We start from the raw sequence: 23,227 nt of genomic DNA, 5'->3' as shown, positions 1-23,227 counted from the left end.
GCACCATCTACAGAGGCCTCCACCAAAGGAGATTATCAAACACCAGCAGATAAAGTATGATTTCACTTTTGCAGCCATGCAACAGCTGCTGTGAAAGCACTCCACTTTCTTCTAATACAAAAAAGTTACTTCAACATCATGTGTGCAAGCAGAGGATCTTCTCGGGCTAAAGCTCAAAATATCTTCACAAACTCGCTCCACCTCGTGTCCTTGTCAGGATCCTGAGATCCAGACATTTCACCCTGATTCTGCAATGGGTGATGAGATGAAAAATATATTGGGAGGAAATGTGGCCCAGGGCTAGAGCTGCTGACTTCGGAAGTGGGCAACTGGGTTTCAATCCTAGTATTGGCTCAACATCCTCTGATTCTCGGCAAGGACGTGATGTGTTTTTAAGGCCCTTAATCTCCCTGTGCCTTAAAAAGTTTTCAAAATGTGTACCATATTCTGGTGCTTATGTGAAGCGCTCTAATATACTCTGGAGGCTGGTTTGCTCTTTATGAAAATCAAAACAAAAACAACAATGATCGAAGATACTAAAAAATATTGAGTGCAGCCTTGAAATACTTGCAATCATCCCATATAATGCTGATAAACTGTCAGAGGTTCAGGAAAGACCTGAAGACTCCATTCTTCCAAAAATGATACAGTCACAAATTGTAAAAGCAGTGCCGGCTTTAGCGCTGGTGGCGCCCCATACGATGATCATTTTTTATGCCCCCACACCTCATGACCGCCTCCTCGAATTCTCTCACTACCACCGGGCAAAAGCGTTCTTCATCTCTCCAATCATAAGTTATTACTAAACATAGTGCCCCCCCACCATTGAGGCAGCGCCCCCTCCACAGGCCAGCACCCAGTGCAGCTACACCAGTCGCACTGCCCTAAAGCCGGTCCTCATTGTAAGCAGCTGATAGTCACAACACAACCCACAGAATTGACTTAGGAAGAGAGGGAAATATACTACTGAATTCCACAAAAGCACAGGTGCTTGATAATATCCTGCCATATCTATTGAGCAGGACGAGCATCCAGAGTCTTTACGAGCCAAAATGCGTTGTGGGCAAATGCAGACAGGGGTTTGCGTGGGGAGATTTTCCTTGAACTATGTGAATCACCAAGGGTGAAAAGTTATGGAAGTCGAGAGGTGTTCAGTAGGGATCAAAGACTACCATGATGTATCTCTGTGGCGAAAGCCACTGTGGGATTGTTCTTTCTTTGATGGGTAGGGACGCTCTGGACTTTTCCTCAGGTTTATGTCGAGATCATCACCAATCCCATACTAGGGTTACCCTACAGTACTTCACTGAAATCAAAGAAGACAGAAGAACCTCCCTGCTAGCTGAATCAGAGTTCCTGGATGCCTGACCAAGATCTGCAGACCTTTGTTTCCACCAATGCCTTTAATCATCTCTGGAACTGAAAATAAGTAGTACTGCTAGCCTCTTGCTGATCCCAACGGACACAGGGTGCAAGTCCTGCCAGTGAATGTTTGTCCCTGTGGAACTTCTAATCTGTGGCTGAAGAATAAAGAAGTTAGGGTATGGAGAGCACTATGACCTGTCTGGAAGAAAACTAGTGGACCAGTTACAACTGGCCACTTGTTCTCTTTGCTGCCCTGAAACCTCTTTCCATCACTCAGGGAGTATAGAAGACCCTGTGATGAAGGGAAAGAATGCTGCTGAAGAGGAATCCCAGTATTTTTGAACCTGCACTGGGGTATCAGGAACTCTCCTGCAACTTGAACCCGGGGCTTGGAGCTGGAGAGTGAGTGACTTGTGGATTCAAGAAACTGACCGGTACAGGAAGAACTGTCAATGACCAGATCATCTCTCCTACAATGCTGAGGTCCAGATATCGAGCTTGAGGACTGGGTAATGCTTTTTATCCAAGCATCCCAAGCCAGGTCAGTCTCTTATGATATGGTAATTTGTATGTGAGGGTCGGTTTTGTTTACGCTAATTTTTTACAGTGTGTGTCTAGTCACTAAATGACGATAGGGGTGTCCGAAATTGCAAAATTCGTTTTTCGCAAAATTTGTTACATTCTGCACAGAAAGCACACAATTATGCATGTTGCATGAAATGTACTTGGCAAGTTTCGTGCATCACAATTGAACGTGAGCGCACACGCACACAAGTCACACGTAATACCAGCAGGAGACTGATTGAAGTAGAAAATGTCTTCGGGCTGGGGTTACATGTGACAAGATATGTTCTGCTTAAAACAGTCTCTCGTGGACAAAAGTTATGCAAAAAACACGACTGGGCAATCGCCAAAAAAAAAAATCACAATATTTGCATAATGTGAAAAATGCAGATTATGGGAGTTTTCGGTCATCTGATAAAAACTTTACCCGGATTTAGTTTTGTGTTCAGAAATGTCAGCTGGACCGTCGGCCGCTGTCAGTCATCGACACTTTCCTGGTCCTGCCATCCTTTCAAATGCAGCAGCCTGTCAACAGTTCCCACACTGTCTCTTGCAGACATGTCGGTCTCTGGATCACAGCAGTCCCTGTAGGGCTGGAGGAAGGATTCCGGGCACGAAGAGAAAGAACACAGAAGAAACGCAAAGGGCCTGAGCACATTTGTCACAATCCCTTCCAAGCATTGCAGAACAAGCCCTCTAAGGATTTCATTACAGGCAGGCTCTAATTAAATTACAGACACTAATGCGTCCAGCTAATTGAACTAGCGTTTTTAAAGGGTATATTTGGCGTGGCCTTAAAGTTATTATTTATGAGCCCGGCAGGCAGGTTTGGGTAATTTTTGCACGCACTGTTACCAGAACTCCATTAATCTAAACCTTGGCGAAATGGTTTGACAACCGAAGTTGCCCGTGTTCGCTGTTCCTGCTCCTTCGGTCGACCTTCCCAGTCTGGAATGACCGTGCAGCGCTTCGGAGAAAGTTATCTCGATTCATTTTTGTACGACGGGCTCCACCAAGCAATGAATAATGTTCGAAAAGTAAATTGCCAAAGGAAGTTCAAGAAGGGCCAATTACCGAATCAATGTTTGAGAAATAGGTGCGTTAGAGAGCCTTCTAGAAGGTTTGGTGGTTCCCAGAATGCACTCCTTCCCTGGGGTTGTGTATTTTGGCATCTTCATACAAGATCTGTCATTCTGCGTACATTGTTGATCCACTTCGGTTTTGAACTCACTGACTTGACAATCAAGGGACCTCCTGGAATCAATATACAACAAGCATTTGCAATGCAATAGGTGTCACATTTGCGAGAGTGTAAGTTATTGGCATTGTAAATGACAAAGCCAATGTCATGTACAGTGCCAATAGCTCCAACTCTTGTAAATACGAGACCCGTGCAAAGAAGCAGCACCATTGCCCCGGGCAGTGGCGTCACTAGGGGGGTGCGGGGGGTGCGGACCGCACCGGGTGACACCCTCACATGGGGGTGACACCATCTGGTTGCCCCCCCCAGCAGGCCTCTGTACATGGCACCCCCTGCACCGCATCCGAAGGCCTCGGAGAGACTCGGTCCGCTTTAAAAACAAAAGCGAACAGAGATATTTTCTCACCTATTCGAATTAAAATGTTCTCATTAGTTAAAGTTTGAAAAGTGTAGTAATGAGGGGCCCCCACCATTTATATGGAAAAAGACACGGTGCTAAAGAGGGGGGGCCGGGGAGGGGGGTATTAACCGCTTGGAAATTAGCTTTTACTTTAGCTGTTTCGTAAAATTCTCACGTCTACAAACTCGCTGGTGCCTTGTACACAGATTTCTTTTTGCATTTTGAAAAGCTTTAAAAGAGAAACCACATGAAAGCGGCAGAGAGTGTAAAAGGGGGGGGGTCCTGCCCCCCCCCCCCGGTTTAATGTGCGAGAGAGAGGGAGCTAGAGGGAGTAAGAAGACAGAGAGAGAGAGTTAGAGTGAGAAAGACAGAGAGAGAGGGAGCTAGAGGGTGTAAGACAGAGAGAGGGAGACAGAGGTAGCTAGAGGAAGTAAGACAGAGAGAGAGAGAGGGAGCTAGACAGAGAGAGGGAGTTAGGGGGCGTACGATAGAGAGGGAGCTAGAGGGAGCAAGACAGAGAGAGAGGGAGCAAGACAGAGAGAAAGGGAGCTAGAGGGAATAAGAGAGAGGGAGCTAGAGGGAGCAAGACAGAGAGAGAGGGCGCTAGAGGGTGTAAGACAGAGAGAGAGGGAGCTAGAGGGAGTAAGACAGAGAGAGAGGGAGACAGAGGGAGCTAGAGGGAGTAAGACAGAGAGGTAGAGGGAGCTAGACAGAGACAGAGGGAGCTAGAGGGAGTAAGACAGAGAGAGAGGGAGCTCGAGGGAGCTAGACAGAGAGAGGGAGCTAGAGGGAGTAAGACAGAGAGAGAGGGAGCTAGAGGGAGCTAGACAGAGAGAGGGAGCTAGAGGGAGTAAGACAGAGAGAGAGGGAGTCAGAGGGAGCTAGAGGGAGCAAGACAGAGAGAGAGGGAGCTAGACAGAGAGAGCGAGCTAGAGGGAGTAAGATAGAGAGAGAGGGAGCTAAAGGGAGTAAGACAGAGAGAGAGGGAGCTAGAGGGAGTAAGACAGAGAGAGAGGGAGCTATAGGGAGTAAGACAGAGAGAGAGGGAGCTAGAGGGAGGGAGACAGAGGGAGTAAGACAGGGAGAGAGGGAGCTAGACAGAGAGAGGGAGCTAGAGGGATTAAGATAGAGAGAGAGGGAGCAAGACAGAGGGAGAGGGAGCTAGAGGGAGTAAGAGAGAGAGAGGGAGCTAGAGGGAGCTAGACAGGGAGATGGAGCTAGAGGGAGTAAGACAGAGAGAGAGGGAGCTAGAGGGAGTAAGACAGAGAGAGGGAGACAGAGGGAGCTAGAGGGAGCAAGACAGAGAGAGAGGGAGCTAGACAGAGAGAGGGAGTAAGACAGAGAGAGAGTGAGCTAAAGGGCTCTTGACATAGAGAGGGAGCTAGAGGGAGAGGGAGAAAGACAGAGTGAGAGGGAGCTAGAGGGAGTAAGACAGAGAGAGAGAGAGCTAGAGGGAGCAAGACAGAGAGAGAGGGGGCTAGAGGGAGTAAGAGAGAGAGAGGGAGCTAGAGGGAGTAAGAGAGAGGGGGCTAGAGGGAGTAAGAGAGAGAGAGGAAGCTAGAGGGAGTAAGACAGAGAGAGGGAGCTAGAGGGAGCAAGACAGAGAGAGAGGGAGCTAGAGGGAGTAAGAGAGAGAGAGGGAGCTAGAGGGAGTAAGAGAGAGAGCTGGAGCTAGAGGGAGTAAGAGAGAGAGTGGGAGCTAGAGAGAGTAAGTCAGAGAGAGGGAGCAAGAGGGAGTAAGACAGAGAGAGAGGGAGCAAGAGGGAGTAAGACAGAGAGAGAGGGAGCTAGAAGGAGTAAGAGAGGGAGAGAGGGAGCTAGAGGGAGCAAGACAGAGAGAGGGAGCTAGAGGGAGTAAGACAGAGAGAGAGGGAGCTAGAGGGAGTAAGACAGAGAGAGAGGGAGACAGAGGGAGCTAGAGGGAGTAAGACAGAGAGAGGGAGCTAGACAGAGAGAGGGAGCTAGAGGGAGTAAGACAGTACCTGGCACCGTACATTTCCGACAGAGGTGGTCCATGCGGTAAGTCGTGAGGGGGTGACACCATGAGTTACCCGCACCGGGTGACACCAACCCCAGTGACGCCACTGGCGACGGGATGCTTAGAAAGTGAAAGTGCGCATGGTGCGCTGAATGTTGCAAAAGCATGTCGTGCCTGCAGTAGGAGAAACCACTTAAAGAAAATAGTGCTTACAGACTATAAAAGACTCACTCTGTAACAATCGAAGTAAAAGGTCTAGTTCTCATGGGAGGTTACGAATGAAGACAAGGCGGTACTAAGGAGAGACTAGCACGCCTATTAATGAATCAAAAGCCAGCACTTACGAAGGACAATGACACAAACCAATGACAAATATGGGCGGAGAGTAGGCAGGGCTTCTATTTCATAATCCAATATGGCATGGCTCGCAAAGCAGGGCAGGCGCTTCCCAGGCTCGACCTAAAAAAGGTTTTAAGTTGAAAGGGGGGTTGAAAATAGAGTCTCCGTGTAACTTGCTTTTATGTTACTAGCTGAAATGCTGCATAATTTACTCATAAGACAACCCCCAGTATTTAGCATGACATTTTATCGCAAAAATGTGTCCTCATATCCATTTTGGACATTACAATGCTTTTCATGCAAATAAAGTGCAAAAAGCACGTATTGTAAACAAAATCTGCTTGCACTCTGGTCTTTCATGTTGTACCCAGGCTTTCATAGCATCATTAAGGCACAGGGTCTAAAGGCAAAACGTTGGGAATTTTGCATGAAAAGGTTAATCGAAAATTCCCCAAATTCCTTAAGATTACGCAGAGGAAATAGAAATTTTGCCAGTGAAACGTATCAGTACATTGTGACAGCAACAGTGGTCACACCCATTATTGGCATACCGACTCCTCAAGGGGTAGCTGTCCATGTGGGACAGGTCACATCGTGAATCCTCGTTAGCTCGTCCATTTGAGGGAAGATGCAACAACCTGGAGGCCGCATCATACTCTCCGATGTATTTTGCGCAGTGCCACTTTTAAAATTTTAATTGCAGAACCTGGCCCTTTAAGAGTCAGGGGCTGCAGTAAAAAATATGTCTGTTTGTAAGTGGGTTTGAGGTATTCTGTCCTTCTCAGGCCTCTATATCTGTTTTACAACTCTTTCAGTAGATTTCATAAACATGCCCCTGCCTCATTAATAATAATAGTACAGGATTGTTATGTTATGTTGATTGGTATAGCACACTAATGAACTGCAAGGGTATCCAGGCACTTGAGAACGAGTGTAGGCATGAGGTCCCTGTTGAATTATTCTAAGAACCAGGTCTTCAGCTTCTTGCGAAACTGAAGTAGCAAGGAAGAGGCTCTGGTGTGCTGTGGGAGATCGTTCTTTGTTTTTGGTGCTAAATAGGAGAATGATCGAACTCCTCTTCTGCATCTGAGAATGTGGAGCGGTGTGTGCAAGAGAGTGCGAGGTTGAGAAAGGTGTTTTGATGGTTTGTGAAAGTGTATCCAGCTGTTGAGGTCACGTCTTGAGTAGGGCTTTGTAGATGTGCATGAGGAGCTTGAATTAGCTGTATTTCTGAATAGGGAGCCAATGGAGCTCCCGGAGGTGAGATGTGGGTGTGGTGAATGAAATTAAGTATAAGACTTACGGCAGCATTCTAAATGGTCTGAAGTATGTTCTGGAGTTGTTTTGGGATTTAAGTACGAAGTGAGTTTCCCTAATCTAGTAAGCATGTGATGAGTGCTTGCGTGATGGTTCATCTGGTGTTCTGTGGCAGCCACTTTAAGATTTTTCATAGAATTCTTAGGATGTGGAAGCAAGGGAATCTTACTGCGTTGACCTACCTGTGTTGTCATGTTGAGCTTTTTGTCTAGGATGATCCCCAGATTTCTGGTGTGGATGGTGGGTGTTGGAGTGGGTCCGAGTTCTGCTAGCCACCAGGCGTAGTCCCACAGGGACTTCTTGGTACCAAAGACTAATACTTTGTTATTGTCGGAGTTCATTGTTCATAGTTGGTCAGTTGGCTTGGGTTTGCTGAAGGTTTCTTGAGGAGGGTGTTGTCTGCTGGATTATTTCAGGAAGGTGGCAGAAGTGGTGGAAGTGTTCAGGATGTGGGTGAGTGCTGTGCTGATTGGTAATGCATTGAGGTTGAAGATGTAGTGGGGCGTTCCATCAGGTGGTTGTCTTGATTGGTGAAGGACAGGTTGGTGATGAGTTCGCTAGGATCTGGTTGATGTGCAAAGTTACTTTAGATGTTCGTGATTTTACTGAGGAAGAAGTTGGCTACATCATCGCAGAGCTCTCTCGAGGGAGTGATGCTGTTGGTGGCGGCCGTGAGTGTGGTAAAATCTTATATGATCAAAAAGATTTCTCAATATGGCGTAACTAGGATAAAATCTTTATTTCTCCTTGTTTAGCTGTAGAAACAGAAAATTGCCATTAATTATTGTTTATTGTCAGGAAGGTGTTCCTTCCTTCCCATAAACAATCATTCCCTAAATGCAGGCACTCTTGCACTATGGTGCAAAGGTGCCTACGTTGGTGCTAGGCAGACAAATTTAGCGCCAGCACAGGGAGAAATGCAGGGGAGTGCCTCATTATTGTAAATACGGTACATCCTTATGTTTCTAAAGTGACAGATGCAGCGTTAGCAATTTTGGAGCTAACCTGCGCTCCGCCACGTTCTTGTAAATATGCCTCAAAGAGTCATTTGTGTGGGGTGATGGCACATTTTGAAGTTTAACCTGATAGAGAGTAGCTATTCTTTGAGATGCTTGTAGAACTATTGTCGGTCTATTTTTAAGATTCTGCTTCTCGCTTTGTCTTCTCTGTGTGTGGACCGGGTGTCTTAAGGTGTGATGGAGATGTGGTTGAGAGATTAGATACCTGTTCCTTGTTCCTTCAGCTTCATTCTTAAGTAGCCTGGTAGACTAGGCGCAAGGTTTCATTGCTGATACATGCGACCAGAAAGTTAACCATAATCTGGAATCCAGCTGATATGTGAGTCGAACAGGAGAGATGCTTCAGAATATGTACTCTAATGATCACTATTGGCTGGACGTGGGATGGCTGTTGGGAAAAAATGTTGGGGTCAGGCTTTTCTGGATGTCTGAGGAGCAATAACAGAATATGAACTACTTTCACACCAAAGGCATGTTGTATCTGCAAATTTTTTACCTGAATCTTGCAATATTCCGAATATTAGGAATTTACAAAGGTTTCCAAGTGTACTCTTGGAAATCTCTGACAGACAGTCAGAGGTTGACAGGAGTACTAATGGAAGACAGTTGTGATTTCCAATTTGTATTCTGAATGTGTGAGTACTCATAGATTACAATTAGAGATGTGAAAGTGCTGTGGTTTGTATGCAGTTGCATTTTTTCTTCTGCCAAGAAAATATTACTTCCAGGGGCATATTTACAAAAGCATTGCGGAGCATGGCATTATGCCAAAATTACAAACGGCGTGCTCTGCCATTTTAAAAAAGCAGAGATGTGCCGTATTTACAAGAATTCGGCGCACACCTGCTTTTCCCCAATAGCTGGTGCTAAATTTAGCTGCCTAGTGATAATGCAGGCACCCTTGCACCATAGTGCAAGGGTGCCTGCGTTGCGGGGAATGATTGTTTATGTGTAGAAAGGTGTCCCTTCCTGCACATAAACAATCAATAATAGCGATTTGTAACTTCAATGTGTGCTGCTTTGTGCAGCCATAGAAGTTGCAACTCGTCATTTTTTTTTTGTAACTCTAGTTATTAGTGATAAAACATAAACAAACAAGGCAATAAAAGGTAATACAGCTGGATATGCGTTCAAGGAGGGAGGAAAGTGCATTACAATTTAATACAAATCATCAGTGCAAAAAGGGGGGCCGGGGGGAAAGCAAAGTCATAATACGTTGGGGCTTAGACAACACTGGGAATGTCGGGTCAGGGGGAAAGAGGAACATCCGGAATTTCGGCGAGGGGAGGTGTACATATATCCCCCCGGTATGAGTTCCATTGGCCCCAGATTTTACCCCACTTCTTAGGTCTGCCGCATGCCACATACACCGTTTTCTCTCTAAACATACACAAATCCATGTTCTCTTTCCATGCCAAAACAGTGGGTGGTCTCTGGGAACCCCACAACTGCGCAATATCTCTCTTGGCGACCATATCCCCAAGGGTCGCCCACTGAGTCTGGGCCACATCATAATCAGTCGGTTCCCAAACATTCAGCAGACAACGCCTAGCTTCAGGCAGCAGCGTAACACCCGTGACCTCCTCCATCACTGCATGCACTCGACTCCAAAACACTACCACTTCCGGACACTCCCAGATTATGTGGAGGAAAGTACCAGTTAAACCGCATCCACGCTTACACAACCCATCCACAGAATAACCCATACGAATCAGGCAAGGGCCAGTCGCATAAATCCGATGCAGGATCTTAAGTTGCACGAGTCGGAGACGGGCCGGAATCGAGATCTCCTTGGGTGAGGATATCGCCGATTGCCAGTCCTCATCATCCAACTCTAGACCGTCACTGGTCCAGACCTCTCTGAGGTGCACCAACAGGTCAGCACGATCGTTAATCAATTTCTTATAGATCAAAGAAATAGTGCTGTCTGGAACATATCCGTCAAGCACCCGATCTTCGAGTGGGGATGATTCCGGGATAGCAACACCTGCAGAAAAAACTGAACTCAAAGCGTGGCGGATCTGTACATAACGGAAGAACTCCTTGTCACTCAGCTCATACTCTACCTTCAACTCCTCAAAGGTCTTAATCCTACCTTTGACCCAAAGATCACTCACCCTGCAAATACCGATCATATCCCACTTCTCAGAGCCTTTCGTCCTCCACAGGCTGCCCATTCTTTCAAACGCATAGAGCGGAGTCGCCCGGGTCAGTCGATCCGTCCATCCCATTGCCGCATTTGCACACTGCCACACTCGCACCGCTATCTTAGTGGGTCCCGAAAGTTTCCCTCCAGCAGATTTGGAATAAGGCGCCCTGTTATAATCTCCACCCGGTAGCTGCCACTTATCCATCTCAAACGCAGGGTTTAACGCAGGACCGTACATTGCATGATTAATCGCTCCCAGCTGGGAGGCCCAATAGTATCATCTAATATCCGGAAGTGCGATACCGCCATCATACCAGGGAAGCGTCAGCTTGACGAGGGCAATACGCGGACGCCCACCGCATATCAACCGCCTCTGTAGACTCTCCACCTCCCGGAAATAGCTCACCGGAATGACATCAAATGTGTTCTGATGCGCGTATAAAAATCGTGGCAAAGACATCATTTTAAAAAGAGCTGCACGCCCGAGGGGGGACAATGGCAGTCTGCACCAGGCCACAACGTCAGCTTTTAACCGTTGGAGCGGAGGAAGCAGATTACGATCGTAACGGACAACGGGGTCTAATGTAATAAAGACCCCCAAATACTTAAATCCCATCTGTGTCACCTGTATGGGGCAACCGCGCGGCAAATAGGGAGTGTCACCCGAGAGTACGTAAACACAGGACTTGGTCCAATTAATCACAAGGCCAGAGTTCCTCCCAAACGAGTTCAGCACATCAAACAGTACAATCAACGACTTTCGAGGCGACATGAGATACAACAAGATGTTGTCTGCATAAAGTGATATTCGATCCTCAAAGTCTGGGGTCCACTGAATACCCCTCATCGATGGCTCCCACCTCAGCCAAGCAGCCAGAGGTTCCAAGGTGAGGGCAAAAAGAAGTGGGGACAATGGACACCCCTGCCGCGTGCCCCTCCCCAGAACAAAGGACTTAGAAACCCGACCATTCACCACAATCTGAGCCAATGGTTCCTCATACAAAAGTTTTACCCAGCCGATGAAACCAGGACCAAAACCGAACTTTGCAAGAGCAGCCCAGAGATATGGCCTTTCCACTGTATCAAAGGCCATCGTAGCATCCAAGGAAGCCAAGATGGCCGGTTCACGCAGTGACGCTGCTCTCGCAAGGACGCCATGCAGGCGCCGCAAGTTCAATGCTGTATTACGATGTGGAATGAAACCAGATTGATCCGGGTGAATCAGGTCACCGATCACCCTTATCAAGCGGTTTGCCAGCAATTTTGCGAGGATCTTGGCCTCCGCATTTAGGAGCGAAATAGGCCTATAGGATGCGCAGCGATCCCGCGGCTTCCCTTCCTTATGAATCACCACAATGGTCGCAAGTTGCTGATCACGGGGAAGGGAGACGATGTCTTGCGATTCCAGGAACATATCACGAAGATACGGCGCCATTTTGTCAGGACGCAGCTTATAAAGCTCGATGGGGAGACCATTAGGGCCCATAGCTTTTAAACTCGTCATTTTTTAATGATTGTTTATGTGCAGGGAGGGACACCTCCCTGCACATCAACAATCACTAATGGCGATGTGTTGTTTCTATGTTTGCTATTCTGCAGCACACATAGAAACAGCAAAACGAGGAGAAATTAATCATATCTTCTTGTTTTGCCAGGTTAAGACCAGGTTTTCCCTGGTCTTATTTTTGGCGCTGCCTCCTATTTATGCCCTCCTTGTAAATAGGGGGCAGCGTCAAACAGCAATGGGTGTTGTGGCGGCACGTCCACCTCAACACTCATTGCCCGCCCCTTTCAGGCTAAATGCTGCTTGTCAGGGGGCCTTATTCACAAAGCAGCTGTAAGCCACATTTAGTGGCTTAAGGCTGCCTTGTTAATAAGGTGAAGGGCTTATCGCCACCAGAACGTGACAAAAAATGAAGTTCTGGTGGCGATAAACTCTTGTAAATACGCCCCTCCCCATGTAAAAATTAATTCCTCTGTAATCATAGTAGTTTTAAGAGTATTCCCTGTCATCAGGTGTAAACTCTAATCCCTTCTGAGTTATGACTCGATCGAAAAGATTCTAGTGATACCAAGGTGCTCTCAAAGTTTCCCGATCTCCCACTCCCTCTTGTATGCATACTCCCCACCCCCAGAGAAGGATTTGCTGATGTAAAATGTTTACACTTTCGTAGTGTAATATTACGAAAGTGTCTATCCCTATAAAAGTGCAAATTTGGTTTTTAGAAATACCAAACTAGGATTTGCAAATATAATACAAACACATGAAACAAAACTTGCTGCACAAATGTCTTTAAGAATACATGGCAATATACTTTTTGGGGCCTTGGTGTCTATTTTGCCGACAAAAAATGAAAGGTTAAATATTCTGCCTTTAACAAGTTCAATTTCAGGAGGAAAGAGGTTTTAGGCTTGCTTTCAGCTTTGATGAAACGTGTAGAAGAATGATGTCACAAGGGTACCTACTTGCCAACATATCGGAAGTTCAGGGAGGTAAAAAGAACTGAGACGATTATAATATTTTAAAGGAGCTATAGCATTAAAGCAAGTGGTCATGAAATAGGCTATAGGAGAGGGGTTGTTGAATCACGATGGCGCCCTTAAAAGGCAAGCTGGTAAAACGCAGGCACCTCCTTCCCCCATGAGTGATAGCTGCTGCATAGCTGGGCTAGACTGGCCATATGGGACAAAGGGAAACTCTTCCTAGGCTAACGTATAGGGGACTGTTTAGTGGGCACTGATAACAGGATCAACAGCTATTCAGCTGAAAAACAACCCTGAGGGAAAGCACCCAATTTATGTAAGCAGACATATAGTTTTCTGATTGATTGTTTGAATGATTTGGTTTTTGAACACCACAAACGATCACCCAAAGGTTCTCAGGTGGGACACAAAGGGTCTGAAATACTAAGTATTTTTTGCATTCCCATAAAGGTGAAATTTGCAAAATCACAGTTTTTGCATTTGTAGAAAGACAAGTCACACTATAAACAAGCATTAGCAAAGCCAACAGGTCTCGCCAATGAAGAGTTCTTAGCTCTGCCAATGTGTTTTAGCCATGTTGCACACCAGCTTTGTGGTTGTTCAGCATGGCTAAAAGTTAGTGGCTTAGATGAGAGGGTGTGGAGTTAAGTGTCATCGAGAGGAGTGTTGTGGTGAACAGTTGAGTAGAGTGGAGTGTCGTGGAGTTTAGTGTTATGGAGTATTGGAGAGTGGACTAGAGTGGACTGGGTGGAGTAGAATGGAGTAGAGTCAAGTGGTCTAGAGTGGAGTAGATAGGTGTATAATGGCTTATAGTGGGGTGGGAAAGAGAGAAGAGGAGTAGAGGGGCATCAACTGGAGTACAGTGTCGTAGAGTGGAGTGGCATACAGTGGAGCAGAGAGTTGTGGAGAGGCATAGAGTGTCATAGATTGGAGTGGCATACAGTGCCGTAGAGTGGAGTGTTTGTCGTAGAGTGTATTGGAGTAGAGTGTAGTGGAGTGACATAGAGGAGAGTTAAGTGGCATAGATGGAATTGTGTTGAGTGTAGTAGTCTGTCATAGAGCAGCATAGAGTGGAGTGGACCGTTGCAGAGTGGACTGCCATAGATTGGAGTGTCGTAGAGAGTATTTTCATAGAGCGGAATAGCATAGAGTTGAGGGTTCTAGAGTGGAGTGTTGTAGAGTGGCGGGGTGTAGAGTGGAGACGCATACGGTGAAGGGGCATAGAGTGGAATACATGTCATAGAGTGGAGTGGCATAAAGTGGAGTGTCATACAGCAGCATACAGTGGAGTAGCGTGGAGTGGAGTTGTGAAGTAAAGTGAAGTAGAATGGATTAGAGTGTCATAGAGTGGAGTGTCGTAGAGTATAGTCGAGTGGCGTAGGATAGAGTGGAGCAAACTGGTGTGGAGTGGGGTAGAGGAAAGTGTGTACAGTGGGGTAATATGTCATAGAGTGGTATAGAGTGGAATAGAGTGTTGTTGTGTTGAACATTGGAGTGGAGGGTCATAGAGTGGAGGGCATGGTAGAAGGGGCGTAGAGTAGAGTGTCCTAGAGTGGAGTGGAAGGTCATAAAGTGGAGGGTTGTAGAGTGGAGGGGCGTACAGTGGAAGGTCATAGAGTGGAGTAAAGTGTTGTAGAGTGAAGTGGTTTAGAGTGGTGTGGCATTGAGTGGAGTAGCGTGGACTGGTGCAGAGTGGATACAAGTATTGTAGTATGCAGTGGAGTAAAGCGGTATAGAGTGGAGTGGCATAGAGTAGAGTAGAATGTCATAGAGTAGAGTAGAACGTCATAGAGTGCAGTAGAGTGGAGTGGAATAGAGTTGTGTAGAGTGCCACATAGTAGAGTGGCATAGGGTGGAGTGGCAAAGAGTGTGATAGGGTGGAGTGGATGGTCATATAGTGGAGGGGCGTAGAGTGGAATGGAGTGTTGTGGAGTGGGTTGTCATAGAGTGCAGCGTAGAGTCATAGAGTGGAGGGGCATTAAGTGGAAGGTATAAAGTGTAGTAAAGTGTCATAGAGTGGAGTGTCATCTAATGACAGAGTGGAATGGTGTGGACTAGTATAGAGTACAGCACAGTGGCACCGAGTGGAGTAGAGTGGTGTACAGAAGAGTAAAATGACATAGAGTGGAGTGACCTAGAGTGCAGTTGTGTTGCGTGTCGTAGAGCGGAGTAGAGTGGAGAGGCAAACAGTGGAGTGGTGTACAGTGGAGAAGAGTGCCCTCGTTTAAAATGGTATAAAGTGTTGTAGAGTATCATTAAGTCGAGCTGTGTAGATCGGAGTGGAGTGGCATAAAGTGGAGTGGATTGTTGTGCAGTGGGGTTAAGTGGTGTAGAGTTTCATAGAATGGTATTGAGTGGAGTGTTGTGGGTCATAGATTGGAGGGTCATAGAGTGGAGAGAACTAAAGTGGAGTGTCGTAGAGTAGAATGAACTGTCATAGAGTGCAGTGGAGGGGAGTAGACAGGTGGGCCATAGAGGAAAATAGAGTGGAATTAAGTGGTGTAGAATGGAGCGGCGTAAAATGGCATGACGCAGAGTGGGGCGAGGTGGACTGGCATAGAGTGGATTAAACTGACGTGGACTGGCATTGAGTGGAGTAAAGTAGCATAAAGTGGAGTGGCATTCACTAGAGTGTTGTGGAGTGTGGCGAAGAGTGGAGGAGAGTGGCATAGAGTGGAGTGACATAGAGTGAAGGAGAGTGAAGGAGAGTGGCCAAGAGTGAAGTGGCATAAAGTGGAGTAAAGTGGCGACGAGTGGCATAGCGGGCGTTGCGCAGGGTGGAGTAGAGTGTCATAGGGTGGAGTAGAGTGTCATAGAGTGGATTAGAGTGACGTAGAGTAGGGAGTAATAAAGTGAAGGGTCATAGAGTGGAGTGCCATCGAGTGGAGTTTAATAAAGTGAAGGGGAGGGCCATGGAGGTGAGGGGAATAGAGTAAAGTGTAGTAGAGTAGAGTAGAGTAGAGTAGCGGAGAGTGGCGTGGTGTAGAGCAGAGTGGCGTGGCATGACGTAGAGTGGAGTAAAGTATAACAGAGTGGAGTAGATTAGTGTGGGGTAAAGTGGAGTGGCGTAGAGTGGCATAGAATGGAGTAGAGTGTCAAAGAGTGGAGTAGCAAAGAGGGGAGTAGAATGGAGTAGAGTAGAGTGTCATAGAGTGGAGTAAGGTAGAGAGGAGGGCATAGAGTGAGTGTTGCATATTGGTGTAGAGTGAAGTAAAGTGTTTCAGAGTGGAGTGGCACAGAGTTAAGTGGAGTAGAGTGGAGTAAAGTGTCATAGAGTGGAGTGGCGTAGCATGGACTGGTGCAGAGTAGAGTAATTTGAAGTATCGTAGAGGGGAGTGATGTAGAGTGGCATAGAGTATCATAGAGAGGAGTGTTGCAAAGTGTACTGTCATAGAGTGGGCTATAGTGAAGTGGAGAGAGGTGTGGCCAAGCATCATGGCGGTCTAGTCTCTGTTAACCGGCAATCCCGCTGGCATCAAGTGAATCTAGTGATTATCCTCATTCATCGGGGGCTGTCTTCACCCCCACAACATTATAATGCTGTTGGCACTGCTGGGGTTCTGCTTGGGGCTGTGAAAACCGCCCATGAGCTCCAACTGGCGGTGACTCAGGGAAGTCTCGGTGCCGCACTGGGCCCCGTCGCCCTGCTCCAAGATGCATTCAAACCAGGACCAACAGGGTGGTGGCCCGACTACCCACGTACCACCATGGTTGGGAAAAACCAAAGGACCCTGTGACCCGTTGGCCTCTTTTAGTTACCGCCTTATGAACCATCCACCACTGATGATCCCTAATATGTTTTTTATGAACTAACACGAGAGCAGCTGGGGAGGGAGGGGAGAGGAGGGGTTTGTTGGGGATTTATAAATATGCTGAAGTTGAGGCCACTGCTGTTTGACTAGATTGAAGTCCACTGCTGGTTATACTGTATTATGATATCCTGCAAAAGCTCAACGAGTGCAGAATGTTATGTTTTAATATACATATGGCTATGAACAGGTTCTGCGATTGAAGACTTTCTTGCGGATACCCCACATTCTCATTTGTCTTATTTCAGCAACAGTTTTTTAGAGTTGACTACCTAGTACCAGGAACGTCTGGACAGATGTTGCATCGCAACTAGAAAACATGAATGCTGTCTGTTTTTTCTCATGTACCGCATGTCTGTGAAACCCCTGGAAATGAGTTCCTCATTGTAGACAATTTACATTTTGAACATACTGTTGTGAACCTAATGATAATAAAAACATTTTTTTTAAAGTGGGGTGATGTGGAGTAATATGGAGTGGTGTAGAGTGGAGTGGAGTGGTGCGTGGTTGATTGCAGTGGCGTAGAGTATAGTGGAGTGACATAGAGTGAAGCAGAGTGCCCTAGAGTGAAGTGGATTAGAGTGTTATAGAGTGGAGTGGCATAGAGTGGAGTAGAGCCGTGTGTCATAGAGTAGAATGGAGTGTCATAGAGTGGAGTGTCAAAGAATGGAGGATTGTAGAGTGGATAGGTGTAAAGTGGAGGGGCATAGAGTGGACAAAAATACAGTAGAGTGGAGTGGCATAGAGTGGAGTAGCGTAGACTGGAATGAGTTTAAAGTGAAGCGGCATGGAGGTTTAGAGTGAAGTGGCATAGAGTGTGATAGAGTGAAGTGGCTTAGAGCAGTATAGTGGAGTAGAGTTTTATAGAGGGGAGTAAAGTGTCATAGAGTGGAGTAGCGTGGCATGGAGTGGAGCAAAGTGGAGTGTCACAGAGTGGAGTGGTGTAGAGTGGCATAGAGAGCTGCAGAATGGAGTGTCAAAGAGTGGAGCGTGGTAGAGTATTGTGAAGTGGAGTGTCATAGAGCTGAGTGTTTTAGTGTGGAGTGTTGTAGAATGTAGTGGTGTAGAGTAGAGTGGCATATACTGGTGAAGAGTGGAGGGGCATAGAGTTGCTTACAGTTGAGTGGTGCGGAGTAGAGTGAAGGAGAGTGTTGTAGAGTGGAGTGGCATAGAGTGTCATAGAGTGGCGTGTCATTGAGTGGAGTCAAATGGAGTGTTGTAGAGTGGAGTAATTTGGCATGGAATGGCATAGAGGGAATTTGGTAGAGTGGAGTAGAGTGGCATAGAGTTGCATAGAGTGGAGTAAAGTGTAGAAGTGTCATAGGGTGGTGCGCAGGGTCATAGGGTGGGGAGTCGTACAGCAGAGGACCGTGGAGTGGAGTCAAGTAGCGTAGAGCGGAGTGGCGAAAAATGGTGTGACGTAGAGGGGATTCAGGTGGACAGACAGAGTGGAGTAAACTGTTGTAGAGTGGATTGGAGTGGTGTAGAGTTGAATAAGGTGTATAGAGTAGAGTGGGTTAGAGTGTAGTGTTATGGAGTGGTGTAGAGTGACGTACTGTGGAATGGAGTAGAGTGGAGTGGCATAGAGGGAAGTTGATGACCCTAGAGGGAAGAGGCATAAAGTATTGTAGAGTGGTGTAGAGTGGGAGTAGAGCAGAGTGTCATAGAGTAGAGTGGAGTGTTGTTTAGTGGTGTAGAGTGGAGTGGAATAGAGTGGTTTGGCATAAAGTAGAGTAGAGTGGGATGGAGTGGAGTGGAGTAGATTGTCTTGGTTCTAGGATGGAGTGGAGAGTCGTGGTGTGGAGGATCATAGAGTGGAGGACCGTAGAGTGGAGCGGAGTGTTGTGGTATAGAGTTACGTAGAGTGGAGGGGCATAGAGTGGAATAAATTGTCATAGAGTGGAGCGGCGCACACTGTGTAGAGTGGAGTAAAATGTTGTAGTGTGGAGTGGAGTGGGCTAGAGTGGAGTAAAGTCACATAGAGTGGAGTAGCATAGAGTGGCATACAGTGGAGTAGCATAGAGTGGAGTGGCGTAGAATGAAGTAGAGTGGCCCAGAGTGAAGTGGCATAGAGTATTGTGGCAAAGAATTGAATAGGGTGGAGTAGAATGTCATTGAGTAAAGTAGAATATAGTTAGGTGTCGTAGAGTGGAGTGGTGCACCATAGAGTGGAGTGGAGTACAGTGGAGTGGAATGCCATAGAGTGGAGTAAAGTGGAGTGTCGTAGAGTGGAGTTAAGCAGAGTGCCATAGAGTGTAGTAGAGTGTTGTAGAGTGGAACGGTATAGACTGGAGTGTGGTAGAGGATAGTGTCATAGTATGGAATGGAGTGTTCTATAGTAAAGTGGCATATAGTGGCTTAGAGTGCAGTAGAGTTTAGTGGTGTAGTGTGGAGTGGAGTGTCAGCAGTGGAATATTGTAGAATGGAGTGCTGTAGAATGGAGTGCTGTAGAGTGGAGTGGTGTAGAGTAAAGAAGAGTGTCCTAGAATAGAGAGGCGTAGAGTGGAGTGGCGCAAATTGGAGTATTCATAGTGTGGTAGCTCACTACCTTTATAGACAATGCATTTTCAGTTGAAAGGACAGTGCATTTGTACATACTGTTTTACTGATAAAACTATTGAGTACACACATAATAATGAGTGAAAATGGCATCAACTAGTGTATTGCTTTATTTTGTTCATATTAAAATATTTGTTTCCATCAAACTTCAGAATTACAAAAAAGTGTGCTTCATTTGTGCTTTCTAAATTCTGACATATCCCTTAAATATTTGCACAGTTCATTCACATTTTGGTGTGTGCTAAAAAAAAACGTTCATTTCCCGCCTCAGTACCCAGTAGAATTGTTACATAAAACCTCTCATTTTGAAGTCATAGAAACATCAAGCTCCCTTGGAAGAAAGAGCCTGACATTTGACCTATGTCTTTGAATGCACAGCAAATGTGACAAGATAAGAACAAAATGTAACGGCCGGTTTCCTAAAATTGAGCACTGTTGGCTGAATAGAGTAAACAGGCTATGTCCCATGGGTGGGGCAAGGACATGCTGGACCGCCTAAGAGATATAAAGTCAGCAAACAAATAGCAAGCAAATGTGAATTACAAACCACAAAGTCAATGGTAAGCAATAGGCAGAGTGCATTCCCAGGGAAGCGTTCAGAATCTCCCCATGTAGTTATTTCACAACCAGACAGCTGTGCTGTTCTTTGACCTTAAATCAAATTAGCAAAATATACCCTTTCTAATCAACTGGAATCTGGTAGCAGGGGGTGGCATGAAAGGGGCATCCCCTCTTAACACTCAATTTTAATGGAATATATTAATGGTTTATTATTGTTAATGTATATTTATATAGAGCCAAATCACCACAGTTCTCTAAAGGCACCCTAGCTACACTCATGTCAATGATCCAATGCAAATTCTTTAGAGGTCTCTCATTCAGAAAATGGAAGCTATCATGTGGTACAGCTTCCACTTTGAAAATGAGGTTATTTGGCACTGGGGGAGCAGACCATGGTGCAGAGGACCACTAAAAACACCCTTAATGTTGATCATTGAATATCAACATAATTTTTTTTAATTAGCCCCTGTGTCTTTTAGGGTCAAGGGCTGCTTTAAAAAATGTTTGCATGTACATCGGTCCAGTTTTGGAACACATTCCAAGTGTCGGTGATGGGAAGGGTAGCCCTTAGTAAGATGGTGCTCCTGCTGTGCTGTTTGTACACAATGCAGATTTCTGTGATTTTCTGAGGGCTATGTTCACGGAACTCAATAGCCTATTGGTACCATTAGTTTGCGCTGGCAGGAGGAGATGGGTCAAATTAGATATTCTGAAGCTGGACCCCGACGAGAGCAGTCTGGGTCTCCCAGATTTGCAGCTCTATCATCTTGCAGGACTTCTGCAGTAGGCTCTGTGGTGCACTGAAGACCCTAACTGGGAAAAATGCTTGTTGGCCTGCCTGGTGGATGACAACACCTCCCGAAGCTGCTGTTGAGTGGTGCAGGGGTGCCAGTGCCAGCGGCCTGCCCCTGCATGGCGAGGATAGTGGCTGCGGCATGGGAGCAAGTGGTTCGGAGGGCTTTATGTAAGGCCCAATATGCGTGACTGCTCCCTCTGTGGTGTTATTTTCTAATTATTATTTTTATTAGGTCAGATATGATCATTACACATACAGACCAAAAAAGAAAATGGATAACTTGGGGAATGGCCCTTCTGCAAATAGATAATTACAAATAAAAGATTGAGCTTGTCGTACAGGGATGGAACAACATGATATATAAAAAATACAATGTGAAAGAAGTGTCACAGATTCTGCAAAAGAACATAGCTAGGTTAAACAATAGAAACATATCCGTTTAATAATATTCATTTATAGGGTCCTAAAAGTTAGTTTAAACATTACTCTGCGGATCCCAATTGAATCTAACCCAAATTCTATCCAGTCTTTTTAGAGAGCTGATACCTCTGGCTTTGGCCTAGGCCAGTTTGGACTCATATACTTCCCGACTGACAGCCCACCACTTGCTGTTCCCGGTGGAGATGGGGAGACCAATGCCCTGGCGACACAGAGCCTAGCAGAAACAATTATTAAGATAGCAGCCATCTTAAATCAAGATTGAACTCTATTTTGTATCCCATCATAATCTTCTTAGGAGTAAGCTGTAACTTCATAACCAAGGCAAGATGTTGTTAGTTGGGTCACCCTTTCCCCAAATTCCTGGAAGGCAGAACATGTAACACGTGAAGAATATCTGATGCGGAGCAGCCACGCTTAGAATAATTAGTCTTATGAGCACCTATGTTCCCACTCCATTTTTGAATTTTTTTCCGATGTGTAAAACATACAAATAGTCTTGAATTACTGCAGTTTTAGGTTTATAGAGTGCACTGAGCCATCAACACACTCGAGGGCACTATGAAGTTCAGATGGCAAGATCTCAGAAGAAAGCATCCCGTTTCACTCGGCCGCTAGTAGTTGGCTATCATCGAGCTTATGTTGACAGAACCCTTGGTAGATTGCGCTAATTAAAGATTTTCTAAGTGCCTTATGTAAGCAAGATATTATGTCAGAACCTACCAGATCGATTGGGTACTTGCAACCGGATACAAAATAATCCCGTATCTGTAAACAAAAAAATGTAAATGAAGAGGGAGATCAGCTCTGTGTGGTGGTTAAAACCCTTCCAGCAAATGAAGTCCTTGTTGGATACGACACAGTAGCTGGAAGGCGGGGGCAGAACAGCAGGCGACCTGTATTTGAGCGGTACCTTCATCACTACGACATGTTCTGCCATATTGTTTAGTGTAGCACTGTGGCAGTTCCTGCACTTTGTGAAGCTCTCCTGCACAGCTCGGGGGTGATAGTTGACCTTTCCTGAAGAGCTGGAGGAATCCTGTATATTCTGGGGCAGATTGGACCCAGACACAAGTAGGGGACTCATTTCCCAGCTATGGGTTGCACTGAAGGTTGACAGATGCATAGAAGAACTTAGACATGTCCACACTGGTTGGTCGGCGGATCTGGGGGACCCTCTCACGGACTCCGAGTGGAAGCAGGCCCGCAACCAGGGGGGGAGACGCTGCAAGTAACGCATGCTTCAAGCGCACGCAGTTTTATTATTTGCACCAGGCATATCTCACACCACAGAGGTTAAACAGGATTTCCATAGCTGGATGAAAACTGGGTTAGAGTGGTGCATTGCCTGCTGTGACTTTTGCCACTCCCCAAAGCGGGAGAAAAATGGGAGATCAATTTGTGTTATTGGCTCGGAGACACATAGCAATACATTGGATAGCCTCTGCCTCCCAGCTGTGGCGCGCATGATTGCTGGAGCTGAGAGGGTGGTCAGTTGCAGCGAAATGAAGGATGCGGCGAGTGCTTACAGATGAGAACGCAGAGCGGGATTTCGGGCTCTGAGGAGAGATCGTGGAACGTTTGAGTACGGTGAGGGAAACGATTGAAAGTTCCCCTGGGTCTTCACATGTGGTATACCCAGCTTCGCCTTAGATTTAGTGCACATGGAGCGTGCAACTCACAGTTATGGGAAATGTGCCAAAGACCCACCATGATTGGTACTACTGTTCTGAGTGTTGCTGATAAGGTGGGGCACCCGCTGCCCCCTTGGTGTGGGCTTTGTGAGACATCTCATTTATCTCATTTAAATTGTGATTCTGACCAGCTCCTTGTGTTTATCTTTGCTGCAATAATTGGTTGTATTGGTATTTTATGTCTCAAGTATAGAAAATGCTAATAAAGACAACTTTAAACAAAAATGTTTGGAATACAGGGATTTTGAATGCAGAGACTGATGCTTGAGGTCCCTCCTACCCCTCCTTCCTGCAATAACAGGCATACAAAAGGACTTCTGACTCAATCATTTTAAAGAGGTAGGAGTATTGCGCCTCCCTGCAAAGGAGGATTTTGTGATGTGACTTATTAATACATCAGTCACATTGCAAAATGAAGATAGGAAGGCAAAGCAGTCTTTGTGAAAAAAACGCAAAGTACTTCACTACTCCATTGAAATACATTTGGCCCTTAAAGTTTATAGGTTTCATAACTTGTGCCAAAATGATGAACTATGCTGCCCCCTCAAATGTAG

At 46.0% G+C, this 23,227-nt stretch overlaps 1 protein-coding gene across 1 annotated transcript in view; it reads left to right on the top strand.

The window, feature by feature from the left end:
• The window catches only part of CHAT (choline O-acetyltransferase), a 320,287-nt gene that overhangs the window by 39,561 nt on the left and 257,499 nt on the right, over positions 1 to 23,227 (top strand). The window lies entirely within an intron of this gene.

Source organism: Lissotriton helveticus, chromosome 5_1 (genome assembly GCF_964261635.1).
Source record: "Lissotriton helveticus chromosome 5_1, aLisHel1.1, whole genome shotgun sequence".
Lineage (NCBI taxonomy): Eukaryota > Metazoa > Chordata > Amphibia > Caudata > Salamandridae > Lissotriton > Lissotriton helveticus.
The sequence above is the reverse complement of the archived record's forward strand: the minus strand, read 5'-3'. Positions and strand labels throughout refer to the sequence as shown.